Genomic DNA, 22,150 nt, shown 5'->3' on the forward strand with positions numbered 1-22,150 from the left:
GATATACACATTGCGCTGCTCAAAATCTTCATATCTATAATAATTAATTAATTATGGTCAATAAATGATAATAATAATATGCAAACAATGAAAACTATTGCCAGTTAAGTGTATTCTATAACTTAACTAGTTTAAAATACGTGTGATGCCACTCAAAATATTATATAGTGCCGTTCTTTACGTCATGAATTTTCTTGTTTTTGTTTTTTAAACAATTTTCCCTCAAACTCTGTTTATTGCTATTAACAGCTGAATTATTTATTAATCTTAATATATGACTAAGGCACTCGATCTGCTATGACGAAACGTTTTTAATGAGTCTCCCTCATTTCAGTAACTTGTTATTTACTATTTTTATTAGTCTTTCAGTATTCGTGATATTAACCGATATTGAGGTTAGTATAACTTTTGCGTCTCGTGACATGACATAGAGATCGATCTTTCGAAAGGTGTATATTGCTGACCACAATCTACTGCCGCATCGCTCTTCACCATAGGTTACATAGTTATAGCGTAATGCGCGACAAACCAAACAATGCCGCCAGCTGCGGGCCCCATGGCCGTCCGGCGGCGGAGACCTTCCCACTGACCGTTGCAAATCTCGCGCGGGCTCACAACGCGCTTCCGCGAATCGCGCACCATCTTGCGCTCTCGCTCTCCACAAAGCAATCTTTGCATATTACACCTATTCATCTAGTAACATGGGGTTGTACCGTCACATTGTCGACACAGTGCACTCAGCCAAACTGAAGCAGGGTGTGCTTAGCATAGCTGCATTTCCATGTAATGTACTTGTGGAAGGTTTTTCTATTCTGTAGTTGGTTTGCTGCTGCGTTTCATTTCTATTTAAACATTTTCGAGCAGTACCGTGCTATGCTTCTACATGGTGGATCACGCAAACTTGTTAAGGCAGGTTAAAATTACAATTAGGACAAAATTAAATCATTCAAAGTTAAGCTTTAGAGTTACAAATTATTATCAGTTTCAATTTAGGTAAGGTGAAACGTCCCTTAAAAAAATTATAAATGACTGTGCTTAAACTGACACACAATATTTTTAGCGCAACGCAATCTGACTTTCAAAAATCCCTACAAAAGAATGGCCCAGACTAACAATAAACTATACCTTTCATTAACCACTTACTTCACAAACGTCTTCGTTACTCGAACTACTGCAATACAGCGAGCGCCAATACTGCCAGCTAAATAAAAGATTCTAACTACTGAAGGCACTAACTACTGATACGCATAGTTAGCAAATGAAAGATTTTGATTGAGAACAAATAATTTATTTACCTTAATTACGTTCAAAAGTCATTATATATATATATATATATATATATATATATATATATATATATATATATATATATATATATATATGTGTGTGTGTGTGTGTGTTCATGACATCCAGTCTTACAGATTTACTGTATCTGAAGGACACACGTCCAGATCACCTGCTCTCAAAACTCTGCCATCACTCTCCCCACATCCACCACTGCTGGCGGCTCACCTCCAACTACGCAACGCTAAGCGCTGTTAACAGCCAACTGCCCAACACTAAAATAACGACTATTCCAACAATGCCACCCAGCCACAGACTGCACACAGCACAGCCAGTGATTTTCATACAGAGCGCTACATGGCGTTACCAACATAACCTAAACAGCCTACTTACATTGCCCTCATGCACCCCACCAAAATTTTTACAAATTGTTTTGGGCAGTAGCCAATAATCATTACTTAAAATTTTTCGTAATTACAATAACAAAGATATCAAAAGCACACACTTACTGATACAATTTTGGTCAAAAGCTAAAATTTTCTCACAGTCCATAAAGACAGTCCTCATCATTCATCACAGTAAAATTGCAGTGTTTTTTTTTTTCTCAAAGTCTAAACAGTAAAAGAAAATACACATCAAAGTAGTGGATTTCCATGCAGTCTTGAAGAAGTAGTGTTGTCCTTCCAAATGAAAGATAGTGCTGACTCTTGACATTCAGACAGGTAATGGCTCACAACAGAGCAAACCCACAGCAGAGTCAGTCGAAGTTTTGAAGAATATTGGTAGGTAGGTCACCACGGAGCGGACCCACTGTAGTCCTGGTTAATGATTGTGGTAGCTACGTTGGAAGAAGTCCCTATATTTCGTTGTTACACACAGATGTATTACTCCTGGCATCGTGATGTGGGGAGCCATTGGGTATGACTTTGGGTGATATCTGTTAGTGAATGAGCAAGCTCAGTTGGTACAACAATACGTCACGGACATCCTGAGGCCTCATGTATCGTGATACTATTTTTCAACAGGCAATGCTAGTCCGCACCTGGTGTGTGAGTAGCTGTGAGGGGCTCATACGAGACAAGAATCGGTTACAATAGTTTATAACTGGTTACAACTAGTTTTAATCGGTTTGTTGTCGTCACTTCTTGTGTCATGACAGACAATCAAGCGATTTATACTCAAGGTCACCCCATTATCCCCCTCCCCCCCCCCCCCCCCCCTGTTCAGCACACTTAGGCAGTTATACAACTTATATTCGAAATCACAACCACTCCCCGTCGCCCTTACAAAGTCTGTTAATGTACCTTGAGCCACTGCAGTTCTAGACTGCTTTGATCATCAGTGTCTGGTTACTCATTGTCCCCATGTGGCCTTATTGCACTCCTATACCCATGCCTAACAATGCTCTTGTCCATAGGTCATTACTGGTTTAGATAAGATTTTTTTGGAAACCCTACTCACACACTTTTATATGGTGCTGCCAACATCATCCAATTCCATTCTCACCCCAGGAACAATGTGGTTAAAGTACAACATGTCCTACCATTTCATTACTAGAGTAGTTGCATGAGGTGTTCTATTTGAGCTTTGTGCCCCCTTGTGCTCATGATGTTAGTGTTTGTTACAAATTATAACAAATACATTACAGTTATGTATATTTTCTCGTTTGAGACATAAGTAGAGCATCACATTGTGGGTATTTGTTATAAAGTAATTTGATTATTTTTATAATTACGTAATAATCATCACTTGAGATTATTAGTGAGTGGGTACTTCTTTTAAGAAATTAAATTTGACATTACTATAATCATGTTAATTTCGTCATTTAAGGCACCAAAATGACAGGTTAACATTTAACAGCTCTTATTATCCGTAGTTTTCAACAATCTTCGTATTTTTCCATATTTTCCAAATTTTATCGCGTTTTATGTATTTTCCTAGTTTTTACATTTGTGTGTTATTCCACAGTTAAAAGAATTACCATAATTCTCTATTTTTACAATAACCTATAGACTACATAAATCAGCAAGAATGTATATGCGGCTATTGCAAACATATTACATAACGAGAAACGTGATGTTCCAGAGATTTTAAACACTGTAAGGCGTCAGGCAAATCCAACACCTTACATGAAAACCCTGACATAATAAGTAAATCTACTAGTATGTCACATAGCTCCGAATAAATCGTGACATTAAATTAACCAAAGTAATACGAGTAACGAGTGAGCAAATGGAATACCACAGACTAACACAAGAGTGCCTAAATGCATGTCCTACCTTCCCACCGTGAGGCAGACGCAGTTCCAAGGGGAGAAACGAGGACAGAAGCTGAGAGCAGAACCGTGTTAAGCTAGAAGGCCCTACGATAAGGGAGGGGCTGGACACCCACGCCGCCAGACTACCTGTACGGCTACACAACCCGCACTCTTTAGCGTGAGACTGTTTCGCGTCTCAGGTACGTCAAGGACAACCCCCAGCCCATGTTAAAAGCTAGAGCCCTCCAGAAAAGCAGTATAGATCTTACGATAACACAAAAAGAGCCACTACCACCTGCAAGTTTTAGCGTGAGACTTTTTCGCGTGTCTGTTACATTAGGAGAATCCTCCAGCCTATGTTAAAAGATAGAGCCCTCCAGAAGAACAGTATAGATCTCACGGTAACGCTAAAAGAACCACACCAGCTGCAGGTTTTAGCGTGAGACTTTTTAGCGTCTCTGTTACGTTTCAAACTTTAAAAACATTGCCCCACCACGAAAAGTATAACGTTTCTCATTGGATAGACAGAATTTTTGTAGGCGGAGCTTAAGGTTAACATTGAGACCCTGATTGCTCAGATGAAAACATAGCCAGATAGTTTTTTTAAACTAACTTCGGTAAATTGTAGTAAGGAGAAGTTAGAGGGGAGTTGGTTCCGAGACGGCGAGCTGGACGGCTGGTGCGGCGGCCGCTGTCGTCCTGACGCTACCTAAACACCGACAAGGTAATGAACGCACGCGATGCCGCCTTTTTGAGCGCATAAGGCTTCACTCAGAACTGCAGAAGTCTCATCGGTTACACCCCTTTTTTGCGTAATACTAGTGTCGATCGTAAATTAAAGCTCATGGTGTTCACATTTGCCACTTGAAGTAAAAATCTGAAACGCGATGATTTTTCTTTTATATAGTTATTGAGAAGCCACATCAGCCACTGTAATTTACGACAAGTTAAATAAGTAATTAAAGATAATTGAGGGTCACTGTAGACCATTTTCATAGTTTTCTCTTAGTGAAACTTAAATTAAACCTAGATTATAGATGTGATATGGCATAGGTCATCCTTCGATCGATTGTAAAACTTGGAAACCCACTCAGGGAATATTCGTTCACATTTTTGTTGAACGCAGTTGGTTTTTACTATCCTGTATTAAAACATTTCCTTTTATCAACAGTGCAATTTATTAACGATGCTTTGTGAGTAGAATAAAATTTCCAATGGTAAACTTAAGTGCTTTTTCGACGTTATTTTACCAGCTAACTAAAAATAGGAAAGCCTTGAACCCTTTCCACTAAATTTTGTTAGTATTAAGATTCTTTTACAGGGAGTGCAGTGGAGCTGACGCTGAGATCATTAAGTATTTGGTTATATCATCGCTAGTCTCACTGAACTCTTCTGAATTCTACATGTCATGTGTGGTCTGGCGTCTCCTTACCAGCAGCAGGCCCCAGGTTCAAACTAATTAATTCCCTAAAAAACAAGCTCAGAGCATCGTTGCGTGAAAGTGGTAGGGAGACACGATATAGAACAATCAGACACCACCACGAATGATTAGAAAATGGCGACCTTGCCAGGATGGTAAAATACCATGATTGAAGGTCGACCACATGCCTAACTAGGTCAGAAAAATATCTTGTTAAAAAATTTTCGTAGTAAAAAAAAAAAAATTTTCTGAATCTCTACATAGTCGAAAACAGTAGCTGCAGCGATAGATAGTAAGAAAGTATTCAAGTGATAATTCTAGCAGAGAGAATAGCATAATTAAGTTATGAATTTTGAAAATTGTTAGAATTAAGTTTTCTCTCCAATGCAAGCGCACAGGTGGCGGATACATTGTTGACAAGTTGGTTCTGTGCCAACAAGTAAGTGAATGGATTGTCAGTCTTGGTAGTGTCAAGTCGTGTGAACAAAAAGGTTATGAAACATGTGAGATCGTATGAGCTCATTTTGACGCGAAGTAGGGCGCGTGAATTGCTTTTAAAACAGAAAATAAGGGATTCGGAAAGATTAGCAATGGCAAATCGAGACCTTGACCGAATTGAGGTAGAGACCCAGCATGAAAATGGACAGATAATAGAGTACAGTACAACAGAAGGTGCAGTATCACGGGAAATAGGACATATAACGCACCATAACGAGGATAATGTACGCCAAGGCACAGAAAATCTAAGTCAGCGTACGACAGAGGAGCAGGAAAATAGAGAGACAGGCGATGAGGATTCAAACTTGCGTCTTGAATACATAGAACCCACAGTACAAGTAATCAGAGCTTCCTCACCACACAGTACAAGGAATGCGAGCAGAAACGTGTCACAGCACAGTTCAATGCAATCGGTTGCAAACCAACACTTGCGCGAAAACACAGAGCGTAGGACGTCGGGACAAAACGCAATAGGACCCACCAATCTGGCAGAATTATTACAACAAATTACGGAAACCATGACAAGGCAAAGTAAAGACATAGCGAACCAAATTCAAATTCAGAATGCAGAAACCACGAGACAAATGCGTGAGATTAAAGAACAAAACAAAAAAATTCAGTTACACCTAAGTCGTATTGAAGACGAGGCAAAAGAATCTCGAGAAGTGATTGGACACTTAATAACAGGTCACAATCAATTGAGAACAGACATTGACAAGGTACAAGCGGACGTACAAACATTACGTAATGACACTGAGGACGAGATCAAAACATTACGGAACAACACCCAGGGAGAAGTCAAGAAACTAAAGAAACAGGTAAACGTAATTACTAGACAAGCAGCAGGCACAGCGCGTGAAATTGTTGAAAACAGTGTGTTACACAAACGTATCAGAAAAGCAGCGCTGAAAAGATATGATAACCGCATAGTCAAAATTGAAGCGCAAACGAAGCGACAATTCAGAAATTGCGAAGAGAGTTGTTGCAAATTATTGAAGAGCGTAGTGAACTGGATCGAACAAGCATAGAGTCTGCAACCACATCCGTATCTGTAACAGCACCGGAAAAACAAGCAATTAACGAAGATATTACGCATTTTCGATTCCAATCACAGGCGGAAGTCGCATACGTGAAATGAGACAGGCTGTACCCCGGGTAGGCGAAAGTCACAGTGGACAATATCCAATGGATCTACCACAACCGGAAAGAACGACGAGAGAAATGATCAGAAACAAAAGTGGCGAAGAATCGCGAATTTCATATGGAACTATGACGAAGTACGACAACGATCATTTCCTCACAGTCAGAAAATTTCAACACTCTCGCGAAGGAAACTCATTACATCCTAGAACTTTTATTGATCAATTCCGAGTAGGATTACCAGAACACTGGACGCTAGCACAGAAATTAGACTTTATATGTGTACACATGTCAGGAACAGTCGCAGAAACCATGCAGAATGTTGCAGCGACATGCCGATCGTACGAAGATATCAGAGAGAAGTTTCTCTCACGATATTGGTCCAACGAAGCACAGAACAGAGTGAAGTACGAATTATTACAGAACCCATATTTTGAAAATTCAGGAGATAAGAGTCCCGTGAAATTTTTCGAAGTAATGGCAAACAAAAATCAATGCTTAGATGTACCATACAGTGACGGAGAGTTGATTAAATTATGCGCAATAAAGCTACCATTGAAATACCAGCAGTCATTAGTAGGTCACGGAGGCAATAACGTCGAAGCATTTAAAGGTATTCTAAGGGAACTAGAGTTCATATTTTCGGAAGATGACGCAAGAAAAAGACGAAGCGCACGTGAAAACGAAAGCAAAAGGCAGTGGAATTCACAAGAAACCGTACGAAGAAACAATAATTACGAACCACGTGATGACTTCCCACCAAGAAACGACAATAGATTTCAACAAAGAACCGGTTATGGATTTAGAAGAGAATATGGCAATAATTATAATTCATCCAGGAACGGCAACAACTATTACAGAGAGAATAACGACAACCGGAACGGGTACTGGAGAACCAATAGACCGACAAATTATCAGCAAAGAAACCACTCTCAACAAGCTGAACAAGAAAAGCGAATACAGATAGAAGACGTAGAGATAAGACCACCAAACCCCAATAAAAGTTCGATTTGACAGCTAAGCGCCCAATGCCAAAGAGAATGATGCACCGACCCAGGACAATTGCAGCACCTTGAACATAGAAATAAAAATCTTATCACGAGAGGATAAGAAGGAAGAAACAAATCCGCAGGGACCAGATGAAAACGAAGACAGGAAAATAACAATATCATATTGGGACGAAATTAATTGGGAGAATACTGACGAGGAAGATGAATTATCAGAGGCATGCACAACGAATGTAGGAGGAAAGGACGAAGTAATGAGTATTGCAGAGCTATTTGAGATGGAAACCAGGGAAAGCGAATTCAATGAGGATAATGCGCAGTCGACAGAAGTTGAAAATAAGTTACGAGTGGGCACACAACCCAACGTATATAATGAAGGAAGTTATGAAGCGATAATTAGAGCATTTCGATGCGATTATGTGGAAGTAGCGAAGAAGAAGGAGAAGATAGACGAGGATGAGGAAAAAGTAGGCGATGTAGAAGAAAGAGTAAATGAAGGAAGAAATAGAGAAGAGGAAATAAAAGAGAGGGAAGTAGCAGTCGAAGCTTATCCTACAGAAAGTTCCAAGTCAAAGGGAAATTCCTAAAAAGACTCATGTATGATTCAGTGGTGGATTCGTTGATGCAAGAAGAAGAAGAACAGAACCAACCCTTTCAAATTCAACCAATTGTGAGGGCTATGGTAAAGCATATCCTAGTCAATATTGTAATTGATAACGGAAGTGAACTGACTGCGATCTCAGAAAATTTATTCATGCAGTGTAATGCCAGTGAGGAATTGCCAGTTCTGAAAACACGTAAGATTAAAGTAAGAGGTCCTATTAGAAACAATACTGCGTAAGTTACGAGACAAACAAGGTTAACTCTTTCGTGCCAAGGTCAAAAGATCGAAGCCAACTTCGTGATTATACCTAAACTAAATGTAGATTTGATTATAGGTGCAGATTTTTTAAATGAGAGACGAGCGATAATAGATATGGGGAAAGGTAGCGTAACATTCGGGAATGTCACTCTTTTCTTTGAACAAAAGCTAAAATTAGAAGAGATACCAGTTATAAGCAAACAATTAAGAATGATGCAAGATAAAGAGTATGAAGAATTAGAATCGTATGCACAAAAGGGGGAATCGCCTCAACTCATGTTAGAAGTCCATAAAGAAATCGACGAAAAATTGCCAGAAGTTCAAGGTATTTCGGAACACAGTTAAAGAGAATTAGAGGGTATTTTACGAGATAAAGCAGAGGTATTTTTACCTAAGACTGGCAGTATTAAACACTTTCAGTACAAGTTAGAAGATTAATTTTATTACTGGTAAATAATCAGCACAGTATTTCAAGGTTATGTTGCAGATAAGATCGTCAGAAGAAAGAAGAATGAAGAGAGAGGAAGGTGGGAAAAAGAAACTAGTTTCAATAATATCACCAATAGTACGATATATTAAGGTGAAGGGATAAAGCGTAGATAGTCTAACAGCATGAAATACTAAATAGCTATACACCACGACACTACACAAAAATAAAAAACGAATTTGTGGATTCTTGGATTGCAGATAAGATCGTCAGAAGAAAGAAGAATGAAGAGAGAGGAAGGTGGGAAAAAGAAACTAGTTTCAATAATATCACCAATAGTACGATATATTAAGGTGAAGGGATAAAGCGTAGATAGTCTAACAGCATGAAATACTAAATAGCTATACACCACGACACTACACAAAAATAAAAAACGAATTTGTGGATTCTTGGGTAGAGTTTAAGACTCCAAATATCTTAGAATTGTAACATGGAAAGGGCGCCGAAATTTCTAAAACTTTTTAAATAGGCGCAAAACAAGTAGATAGTAGATATATGTTAGATGATTATAAGTAAAACTTTTTGTAAGAACCATTGTAAAAACTCCAGCAAGGAAGAGATGCAACGACCCACAAGTTGCAACGCGAGATGTATCAAGAAAGAAAAGGACGTAATTAGCAAGACACGATTCCTACATAGCAGGAGCGTCGAGAGAAGCGAAAGGACAGCGAAAGGCCCTTGTATAGAAATTGGGCAATAAATTTGTCCGCTAGGAGGAACCCTGCTCCGAGGGAACACCGAGCCGCACAGTGACAGACCCCTGCTGAGACGTGGCGGGTCGACGTTGGGACGGCGAACGCCGCAAGGGTCTCCGAGCCCCGAATGAACAGAGCGAGCAAAAAACGGCCGGACGAGAAGACCGCTTGGGCAAGCTACCACTGGAAAAAGAAATAAATAAGAAATAAAAATAAAAAATAAAAAAATAAATAAAGTATGCGTAAAAGTCACACTACTGCTATTAAACAGCACTCTGATGCACGAAACTGAAGAAGAACTTCCACAAAGTAAAAATGACACGCCCAAACAATTTATCAAACTATTACTAGGAGGAGAACTTCAAAGCGACTAGTTATCAATAAATATTTCCATATTCTGCCCAGAGAAGAACCAAGAAGCAAGTGAGAAGCAGAGAAAAAGCGGGAAGAACAGAAGTTGAAGATTCGCAAGATTGAGACCAAGAAAGAATATGGGTAAAGAATAGACGACATACCTTCTCAAATCCCTATCCTATTGTAAACTAGTCGTCTGCCAAGTATTACAACGAAAAACGACCTCATTCAGCGACATATAACGATGACTTTCACGCATACAAAGCCAGTAAACCACGAGATTCTGCACTCACAGCTCCATTCCATTATGGGACCTCCACAACAGCAACACACACTTGCAAACACCAACAAGTAACGACGAAGGAACCTGTACATCAAATGCTTGCCCACATCCTTCTCGCTCAAGTCCATCACCTTCGTTCAGAAACATTCACACACCTCATGCTTAAACATTCATAGGATGGTGTGAATGTGTGAAATGAAATTATGTGATGTAGGAATTGTGCAAAAGAAATGTGTGAAAAACTAAGTAAGTTAAGCACACCAGACAGCTAATAAACTAAAAATATAACAGTCATTGACTATGGACTTAAGTAAAAAATGGACTATCGATAAAAATAAGTCATTAGTTCTGAAATGGACAGTATATAATGAAACAATATGCCACTTATTTTCTCCTCATAAATATAAGAGAATAACTATATTTTACTTATTTTCTCCTTACAAAAACAAAGAATAAAAAATTATCTTGTTGAATGTTTTCCCTTTCTTTAACATTTGTACCATTTATTAGGATAATACCTCAAAACATGTGTATGTATATTTCTTTGTCAAAGCAATTTTTTTTAGCAATTGTAAAATTTGTTAGGATAATATCTCGATACTTCTGTATGTATATTTCTTTGCAAAAGCAATTCTTGGAAATAAATCTTATTTGTTAGTGTAACAATGATGAAATGCATGTCTAGAAACAAAAACATTTTACTTGTACATGATATTTAGAAAATTTGTTAGGAAAAGATTTTACTTAATTACTATATTTATAAAAACAATATTTCTAAGAAAATCGATGTGAAAGACTCCTCACTTTCGATAACAAACTGCTTAAACAACAAACTTCACACTTAAATAAAGAATGAAAATAATTAAAAACTAATAATAATAAAACTAATAGTAATATAAAATAATATAAAAATATTCTTCTCTTGTCATTTTTAATTCTAATGTGGAAGAATATAAAAATATAAATTCTTAACACAAACTAGCGTAGAACAGAATAACATGACTGAACAGTAGGCAACAAAATTTAGACACCAGAATAATTTTTGACTGACTTGGACAAGGATTCAATCATTGCCTAAATTCAGTGCAAAAATTAAGTTCGAAGGGTGGTGATATGTAAGGTGTCAGGCAAATCCAACACCTTACATGAAAACCCTGACATAATAAGCAAATCTACTAGTATGTCACATAGTTCCGAATAAATCGTGACATTAAATTAACCAAAGTAATACGAGTAACGAGTGAGCAAATGGAATACCACAGACTAACACAAGAGTGCCTAAATGCATGTCCTACCTTCTCACCGTGAGGCAGACGCAGTTCCAAGGGGAGAAACGAGGACACAAGCCGAGAGCAGAACCGTGTTAAGCTAGAAGGCCCTACGATAAGGGAGGGGCTGGACACCCACGCCGCCAGACTACCTGTACGGCTACACAACCCGCACTCTTTAGCGTGAGACTGTTTCGTGTCTCAGGTACGTCAAGGACAACCCCCAGCCCATGTTAAAAGCTAGAGCCCTCCAGAAAAGCAGTATAGATCTTACGATAACACAAAAAGAGCCACTACCACCTGCAAGTTTTAGCGTGAGACTTTTTCGCGTGTCTGTTACATTAGGAGAATCCTCCAGCCTATGTTAAAAGATAGAGCCCTCCAGAAGAACAGTATAGATCTCACGGTAACGCTAAAGGAACCACACCAGCTGCAGGTTTTAGCGTGAGACTTTTTAGCGTCTCTGTTACGTTTCAAACTTTAAAAACATTGCCCCACCACGAAAAGTATAACGTTTCTCATTGGATAGACAGAATTTTTGTAGGCGGAGCTTAAGGTTAACATTGAGACCCTGATTGCTCAGATGAAAACATAGCCAGATAGTTTTTTTAAACTAACTTCGGTAAATTGTAGTAAGGAGAAGTTAGAGGGGAGTTGGTTCCGAGACGGCGAGCTGGACGGCTGGTGCGGCGGCCGCTGTCGTCCTGACGCTACCTAAACACCGACAAGGTAATGAACGCACGCGATGCCGCCTTTTTGAGCGCATAAGGCTTCACTCAGAACTGCAGAAGTCTCATCGGTTACACCCCTTTTTTGCGTAATACTAGTGTCGATCGTAAATTAAAGCTCATGGTGTTCACATTTGCCACTTGAAGTAAAAATCTGAAATGCGATGATTTTTCTTTTATATAGTTATTGAGAAGCCACATCAGCCACTGTAATTTACGACAAGTTAAATAAGTAATTAAAGATAATTGAGGGTCACTGTAGACCATTTTCATAGTTTTCTCTTAGTGAAACTTAAATTAAACCTAGATTATAGATGTGATATGGCATAGGTCATCCTTCGATCGATTGTAAAACTTGGAAACCCACTCAGGGAATATTCGTTCACATTTTTGTTGAACGCAGTTGGTTTTTACTATCCTGTATTAAAACATTTCCTTTTATCAACAGTGCAATTTATTAACGATGCTTTGTGAGTAGAATAAAATTTCCAATGGTAAACTTAAGTGCTTTTTCGACGTTATTTTACCAGCTAACTAAAAATAGGAAAGCCTTGAACCCTTTCCACTAAATTTTGTTAGTATTAAGATTCTTTTACAGGGAGTGCAGTGGAGCTGACGCTGAGATCATTAAGTATTTGGTTATATCATCGCTAGTCTCACTGAACTCTTCTGAATTCTACATGTCATGTGTGGTCTGGCGTCTCCTTACCAGCAGCAGGCCCCAGGTTCAAACTAATTAATTCCCTAAAAAACAAGCTCAGAGCGTCGTTGCGTGAAAGTGGTAGGGAGACACGATATAGAAAAATCAGACACCACCATGAATGTTTAGAACACCACAGAGCGATTTATAAGTATATTACACAGTATTCAAAAACAAACACACTTTTGCAAAGACTTTAACTGAGAAGGTAAAATCACTGAGTTATGTATAAACGAACTTCTGCTACATTATCTCCACATTAGTCGTGTGTGTGACATCATAGTGTACGTGTTAAGACGAGACCATCCTCTTACTGGTAAAAACAATGATGTCATAGCAAAATTTTGGTTAAGTGCATATTAAATTTATGACGTCATTGTAAAAATTCTGAGGTTCACAGATTCTCAAGACACACAAATGGCTTAGAGCACTACGGGACTTAACATCTGCTGTCATCAGTCCCCTAGATCTTAGAACTACGTAAACCTAACTATCGTAAGGACATCACACACATCCATGCCCAAGGCAGGATTCGAATCTGCGACCGTAGCGGTCACGCGATCCCAGACTGAAGTGCCTCGAACCCCACGGCCACACCGGCCGGCCAAGACATACACAAATACTGCTTTGATAACAAATACTACACTTCTACAAACACACATTAGGATTTTAAGGAACTTGACAGATAAATGTGGGTCGAATGCCACACCTCTGTTGCAGACAGCACAATTCTTTGCCGATGTGACCAAATGAACTAATAAAGAAATACATCTCCCAACAAAAAGAAGTGTATGAATAAACCTCTTCATCGCAGGCACTGGCGGAGAAGACATTAGTATGCGAGCTGGCAATCAATAGGTAAGAACCAAGGGTTGTCTTACTTTCTACCACCACATTCCCAGAACTTTTCTAGATCATGCAAATATCCACTTCCCATGCACATAGATCATAATAAATATGAAATCCGGAGACGTTTGTTTTATTACTGATGGGATACAGACAACAAATATTTCGTATAAAATCTATATTAGTTTCTATATATGTATTTAGAATTAGTAAACAGATCTTTCTTTATTTTTGTTGGATTTAGTTTTAATAAATTTTATCATGTAATTTGAATCTGCAATGAAATCTTCTAATTATTTTTCCAGGCATTAATTCGACAGGTACAAGGGAAGTATGTTCTCAAATCCCAAAATGTGTCTATTCCGCAAAAATAACTATTAGCAGTTAGCACCGTTCAATCAAGCAGTTTTTGTCGGCAAAAGTATTCAGTGATATAATTTGCCTCTTATTTCTTGTCTAACGCTATTGTTGTATCACTCCACACCTTCCTCGGTCTGCGGTACTCGCTTATGTGTAGCAAATTCTTGTTGAATTCGCTTATAGAACTTTATGTTTACAACTTTGCAAATGAGTGATTACTAAATGTGGTTATTCTGTTTCTTTTAAGTTCTGTGAACTGCTGTCCTCTTTCTAGATGCACAACATCCACTCCGTCCCACAAAGTTACAATGTCATCATCCTTTATAAGCAAATCCAGGTGGGAATGAACCTTTTTACACATATTTTTCATCTGTTCTTTAATGTAGGAAATAGCTAGAATACATTCTGTTCTGCCAGAATTCCTAAAAATGGCAGCTCATTATTTCTATTATCAGTAAATACAGATATCTTATATTGCCAGTTGCAACTATATTTCTTAATACATTGTGTTGAAAGTACTATGTAAGCCTTGCTGCACATCTGTGATAACTTCTTTCTTTTCCAGTTGCAGGTTACATTTATCCTTTATGCCAGTTATCTAGTAACCCTATTGCATATTACACAATCCCACTACTATGCTCAGGTAAATTCTAACCTCATTTCACTCATTTGATTCACCGTGAAGCTCCATACGATACTATCCAATTTGCTTGTACCACTCTGTGCATTACGATAGTAGTAGCAGTGTGTAGAGTCCCTCCATCTCACAGATATCTTGTAACTCAAAATAGCACATCCGGGCTATGCATTGCAACAACAAAAATATTTAGACCGTATGGCCGGAAAATCACATTACTATAAGTGCCACTCGAATTTTAATCACTAGAGTATAAAAGGAAACCTGATATGTGCAACCGATCAATCTAATGTGGTAGTTGAAAATCTCAGCATGAATTCCTCTATATGGTAAACGGCTCTCACATTTCCCGAAGACGAGATCAACTCACAACTGGTTTGGTTTGTTGTTCTTACGGGACAGCCTTGATACTGACATTGATAATAACGACACCGAAAGTGATATGAGCGTTGGACAGGAGTATTTCTCGCTAACATTCGAATTTAACATCTCAGCTCAGCCACCATTAGTTTACCCTTTACATGCCACTGAAAATTTGGTTTTATAGCAAAGATCGATCTAACTGGGTAAAACAAACATCAAGATGACATGCACACCCCTTCTTTTTGTTGTCTAATTTCTCCAGAAAAATTATTCTGCCATAGCATAATACTCAGACAAGTGCGTGAAGTTCACTGTCCAGAGCTGTCAATATATTTGCTTCCAGTAAGTACAGACACTATCACTCATAAACTATGTTACTCTTTATACGTAATTGAGAACATGAACACATACAAAATTAAAATTGGTTTTGGAAATAAACACAAAAGTCATTCACATATACATAAAAGTATACAATCAGCATGAGATCTCCTCCTGTGGTTCTGCTGAAAACAAACAACAATACCCTTACATATCTAGCTAAACCTACCTACACATAAAAACTCAATGAAAAAAATGTCTTTAATATATAAATTGACTCTTTACTAGAGACTGGAATAATTCTAATTTTCACTTCGCATAGTACTTTTTAATATCAAGAGGATAGAATCCCTTTACCTTTCCCTTCACTGTAGACCAACAGATATGCCCCAGGATATGAAGTCCTTATTATTTCAAACGGTCCAACAAATGGCAATTCTTATTTGTTGTTTCTCTTCTTCAGTACATATGCCTGTGGATGAGTGCGCAAAAACACTCTATCCACTACAGCAAAAGTTTGTTCTTTCTTTAACTTATTGTCATATTTTATTTTTCTCTTTCTTGCCTTTTCGGCCATGTTCACTAAGGCCAACTTACTCTTTTCTTCCCAAGTGGGCTTTTCACATGGCACCTTTGGTAGCCTGTTCATCCACTCATTCCTTTCTTCCTTTTGAAACCTCAGTTTCTCTGGTTTAGGTACAACTAACTGTGTACTGCAATATGGACTGACAGTTTGTTCTATCAGGTCCCAGTTTAGAAGCCGGTTTATTTCTTCACTTACTGATTTATTACAATATGTGTCATGAGGAAGCACCACCAAATGTCACGTAAATCCCTCAATAATCCCTGGCATTTCTTCAAAAGCCTGGATTTGTTTCTCCAATAGATCTACCAACTGATCATTTTGTTCGTTTTCCGATCGATCAGCTCCCTTTGCCTTTTCTTCCAATTGTTCTGCTATGCCGATTATCTTGCTTTCCTTTACCTCTTCTGTACGTTTGCATCTATTTTCTTTTCAAAGAGCTTAATACCATACCCAAGACACTAATTTCCAATGCTCCTTTCTCCTCTGATAAGATCAGCTTGTGCCATTTCGCACAAAACTGACTTTACCGGACGAGAAGTCTATTTTTAAGTCCTTCTCTCTCACATTCTCTAATCCAGTGATACTGATTTCTATTAATTTTTAATTATTAGGAACACGCACCTTATCGCTGTATTTCCTTGTCTTATATCTAGCAAATTATCTATTTAGACTGGTTGCGAGCTGGTACCTAAGGCTTCAATGATCTTACAGTTTCGTACAGGCAACGTCGGTAACTCTGTCTTCTGGGATGGCTGTTTCAATAAATTGTTGGAGCTCGCATTTATCAAAGTTCCGGTATCCAAGATTACTCTGATATTTGCACTCTATTAGGATTTACGTCTTCCGTTAATTCCTCAATTATCCACCTTCCAGCGTTGGATCTAAAAAAGTTTACATGTGATTACTTGACCCCCCCCCCTCCTCCCATTTCCATTTTATCGACGGAATCCCTGGCGCGTAGTCAGGTCGGATTCAATTTAAATTGTTCGATCTAGCCGGTCCGTTCTTGTCATTGGTTGCTTCGGCTATGACCAGTGGTTTTTTCTCGCCTGGTTTGATTATTTGATTTATTTGGCCTCGCCTCGTACATGGTTTGACTACTTTGTCCTTGATTTCTACGGTCATTACGTACAGGATTTACCTCCTTTCAAATCGCCTCTGTCTGTTTCTGTTCTGCTCATAATTTCTTCTATTATTCTGCTGTTCCATACTGTTTGCTCCATTGCTGTAACCATTATTCATATTGCATCGATGAAAAGTATCCATTTGTCTTCCATTCATTTTTCCGTTGTTACTGTTATAACTTATCTACCTGTTTTCCATTTGACAGGATGTATTGTAATTATTTCTTCCTCTTTGCTCCTGCTGCAGCAAATCGATTGAATCTACTGCAGAAATGAATTCTTCCAGATTATCTTCTGTAACAAGCAGCAGTTTTTCCCTGATCTCCATGGGAAGCTGAGCTTTGATGATTGTTATCACTTGTATGTGATCTGTTGGTTGATCCCAATTTCTTGATTTATTCAAATATTTTTGAAGTATCTCAGTAAGTTTCCTTTTCGGTAAGAGAAGGGTTCCGGGTTAGGTACTACCTTCCTTAATCTCTCCTGAATACCCCTTGACGAATATGTATTGAGGAATGCCTTCTAAAATTCTTCGTAGCTGTGGCTTTTGTCTATATGGTCAGTCACCCACCGACTACCATCGCCTTGGATGTACCCTGATAAATATTCGATTCTCTGTCGATCAGACCCACTCCTCAGAATCGTCCGATAAATAAAACCGGAATTAATGTCTTCGTTTTCGAAAAAAAAAAATTGTTCTTTCCCATGCAGTAACATTTTCTGTTCCATGATAGATCTCGTATAAACACTCACAGGTGACATATTTCCATAGATTTGATCGTTTTGGGTTGTATCTGGATACTGCTCACCACCCCCGTAATTATACATCGAGCCTTCATATCTACCTTTAGATCTCAACTCTGGGCTGGCTTCGTTTCTTTCTTCCCTAGCCACCCATCGCAGTTCTTCGGTCCTTTGAGTGCACGTTTTCCAATTCTGTGTAACTTCTCCTTTCATCCTTAGAACTCGGTCCCTATCTGCTCGCGAACTTCCTTCAACTCTTGATCTATTTGGCGAGATAACGGCAGGCTTTCATTCTCTATATTATCTACCTCTTCCTTGATAGCTTTATTAACAGACATTATCCCCTGCTGTTCGTTATACACTACCCAGTAGCCTAATTGTTGCTTAAACTGCTCGTTTCTTTCTTCTTCTTCTTTTTTTTTTTTTTTTTTTGAACTTTTGTTCCATTCACCCTTCACATCCGGACACTAATTCCTTTACTCTCGAGGCCACGTTTTGTACCTCTACTTCCACCGTTTGTTGTCTCCCACGCAAGGTTTCAATTTCACGGTTTATTCTGTTTATTTCTATCGGAAATTGTTCGTGGGATTGCTTCTACTATATCTTTCTTTCCTGATTTCTGTGTGTTCAATTGTTAAAGCATTCACATCAGGTAATACTTTAACAAAATCTTCCCTTATGGGTAGTTGTTCACTTTATAGCTTATATCCTTTGCTTTCTCGGCAAACTCTGCCTGTTCTGTAACTAAATTACTCACAGTGATGGTCAGATTTGTTACATTATCAACTGTATTTGCCTGCTCGACAGCTATGGTTTCTACATTTCCAGAAACAGCCGCTTGCGCAGCTGACATATTGCTTGCTCAGCAAACAGTTTCGTCTGAGTAGCTGACATGTTGGACTGTTCAGCAGTTAAAGTAGCTACGGTATTCAGACATAGGATCTTTGGACTCTCCTTGGCCGGCATCTACCGTTTGCCCTAGGTTTTGTTCAACACCACTGGACTGAACATTCGCTTCCTGTTGCCTCTGCGTTTTAAATTGTGATCTGGTTTTAACCATTAGAATTCAGTTGTTGACTATTCATTTAATTACTTTACTCTGGTCACAATTCAGCTTTAATCCACTAAAATACACGTCACATTCTATACCTGAGAATTTCTCTACACAATTGTGAACACATGAAAAAACACATATAACTCTTTATGTAACAAAACATATAATAACTAAAGCTAAAAATATTCCTAAGTCCGTCGTTATCTACAAAGACCAAACTAATGTGTGCTTGCCTTTACTGCAGAGTAGAATCGCATGAAGTTCATGTGATGGACCCGCATTGCCGTGGATTCGTAATGTCGGATATAGCTCACATAGAATGATTCTATCAGTCGTACATAAAATTATACAAAGCACAACATTGGTATATACAAATAATTTAAAATATACATTTATCACCACAAATCACAATATATACACTACATTCATTGTGCATTTATTTGCTTTTAGTCATAAAACGCTTGACAGTGACTATGTTTAACTCCTTGTAGGTTCTGTCACGTTTAAGCCATTTTTAATATTTTTTACTTATCAAAAGTTGAATTTAACGTTTTTCTAAGCTGTTATTAAACTCGTGCGTATAGTGCCTCTGTTTGTATGACTATGAAGAAAATTATCTTGATCGGCGTCAGTAACTCTCACGACATACGTAATTTCGTACACGTAGATAAGTAAATATCTTGGTGGAGAAGGAGCTGCCGACTTCGACGGTTCCCTGTAAAATTCTTGAAATGTAACAGCAAGAAAACTTCTATAGGTTCTTCTCGAATTGGAACACTGTCATTCGCGTTTGGTCTTTCTATGAATGTCTGCGAGTGAAATGAGTACTTTTTAGCAGAGAAAACTTTCTCTATTCTTTCGACTGTGCTATTGAAGCAGGTTCTACAGCAAACATAGACCACCAAATGGTCGAAGTCCTATACAAGCTTGTAGTACATAATTATTCATTACAGAATCATTTGATCAAAATCAGATACGTACAATTACCTTTGACATGCAACAGACTATATTATGAAGGTTACTAAACTGCACTTAACACTGCATATCGCTTGTCAATCTGAAAAACGATAATCATCAAATATGGCGGCCAAAAATGATTGGTTAATTGCATGCACTTCCTACACGTTCTCTCGTAGTCCTGTCTCGTAACAAAGTCCTTGCACGTATCGATTTTCTTACTTATCTTCGCTCGCCATGGAGCAACGCCGAGTCAAGGTATAAACATTTCGCTCACGCAGGAGGAACGCTTAATCTTGCGATATATCTTCCCTTTAAACCAATAAAAATAGAAGGGTCGTTGAACCGATAAGTCTCTTCACCCGCTATTACGGACAAAGGGATACTATACAGTACTTTATTATATCAGACTTACAACCATTTTCAGTAATTACATCCGATGTATCATTCATTGTATAAAGTGGCACTACACTCTTAACCTCTTTTGGATAGCATGACAGTAGAGTACGATCGTAAGTGGAACCAAATTCTGTGGTATGTTCCTTCCAGATTTTCTTTAGCAAAAATTCCCTAGGTAGAAATATCTTATGTGGTCGAACACATCCAGATACATGGATGTGAAGATAGTATCCATCGTGATATCCTGGCAACCACCGAGCAACATGAGTGACATGACTGAAAGAATCTCTTCTGTTCCATATATATATATGATAGACGTTTCAGTGGATAGAAATTTTGGAGACAGATACTCAGAAAATTTTTATACAGTAAGTATGAGGTTCTGAACTCATATACTTTCAATTGCAGACCGTCCATGGAATGGAACTAACTCTCGAGCAATCGTCAAATTTTCGTCGCTTAGCTTCTAGTTCCAAAGATTATGATTTACGTATCTGAATGAAGCTAAGATTGACGTTTCTCTCTTCGAACACTTCATGTAGTTTCATCTTCTCTGTTCAAAAACAATAACAAGTCTGACCTGACGACCAGATGGGGCTCCAAACACAAGTTGTCAATAGTTACTGCTCTATAGTTCCTGCTCTACAGTACTCCTACGTTGGATGAATGGCTTTCTAGATGACTATCTGCTATCGGAAGAGCTCTTTCTTCCACACTACCATATATCTCTAACACTTCTCAAAATTATTTTCCTTATACAGTGTTTCAGTCTCGTTGCTATTAAACAATACAATTTTTTCTGTAATATCCGAAGAATGATACAGTTCAGATGTCAGTCAGTACTGCAATATTTTTCAAGGAAGATGATGAAGGGAGTGGTTTAACTGTATCAACTTCAGATTTACTTATGTTTCCTTACTTTTGTCTCACTGGCTGGAATTTTACTCCAGAGAAAGCCATATTTTCAAACAAATACATCTTCACTAATTTCAAAATCATTGACATCATTTCCATCTTGTAGGTTAGAAATACCTGATAGGTATTGCACATCCCTTACGTCACAGGAAAGAGTTACACCATCGTCTTCGCCGGCCAGTGTGGCGGTTCTAGGCACTTCAGTCTGGAACCGCATGACCGCTACGGTCGCAGGTTCGAATCCTGCCTCGGGCATGGATGTGTGTGATGTCCTTAGGTTATTTAGGTTTAGGTAGTTCTAAATTCTAGGGGACTGATGACCACAGATGTTAAGTCCCATAGTACTCAGAGCCATTTGAACCATCGTCTTCGCCGTCTTTATCTCCATCCTTTGGTATGTAATCAGAATATTTCCCATTGATATCAATGAGATCATCAGATTTTTCCAATATTTGAAGAATGTTTTCAACTTCAGTTTTCTCTAGGACATTTTGTAAGACCAACAGCAAACATATTTTGTAGCTACTAGGTATCATTCAATAACAGAGCGTAACGCTAAAGAACTGTGCAGTTAACAATGAAATATAAATCGATCAAATAAATAAGAGAAAAGTATGAAATGAGTCTTAAGGAATTGGTTCCGGTGTTAATGCATAAATATTGTTAAAAGTCAATCCAGGTGTTAAGAAATCATATGAGATGATAATGCTTGCAAAACCATGGTGCTATGAGAATTGCTAAATGATGAAATTGCAGTAAATATATTAGGGATAGTAAAAAAGCATATGTACTGAGTCTGGGAGACTAAACATAGGTGTTGTATGGTTAATGTTTCATTGGCATGAAAAAGAAAGTTGGAAATAG

This window comes from Schistocerca gregaria, chromosome 5 (assembly GCF_023897955.1).
Source record: "Schistocerca gregaria isolate iqSchGreg1 chromosome 5, iqSchGreg1.2, whole genome shotgun sequence".
Classification (NCBI taxonomy): domain Eukaryota; kingdom Metazoa; phylum Arthropoda; class Insecta; order Orthoptera; family Acrididae; genus Schistocerca; species Schistocerca gregaria.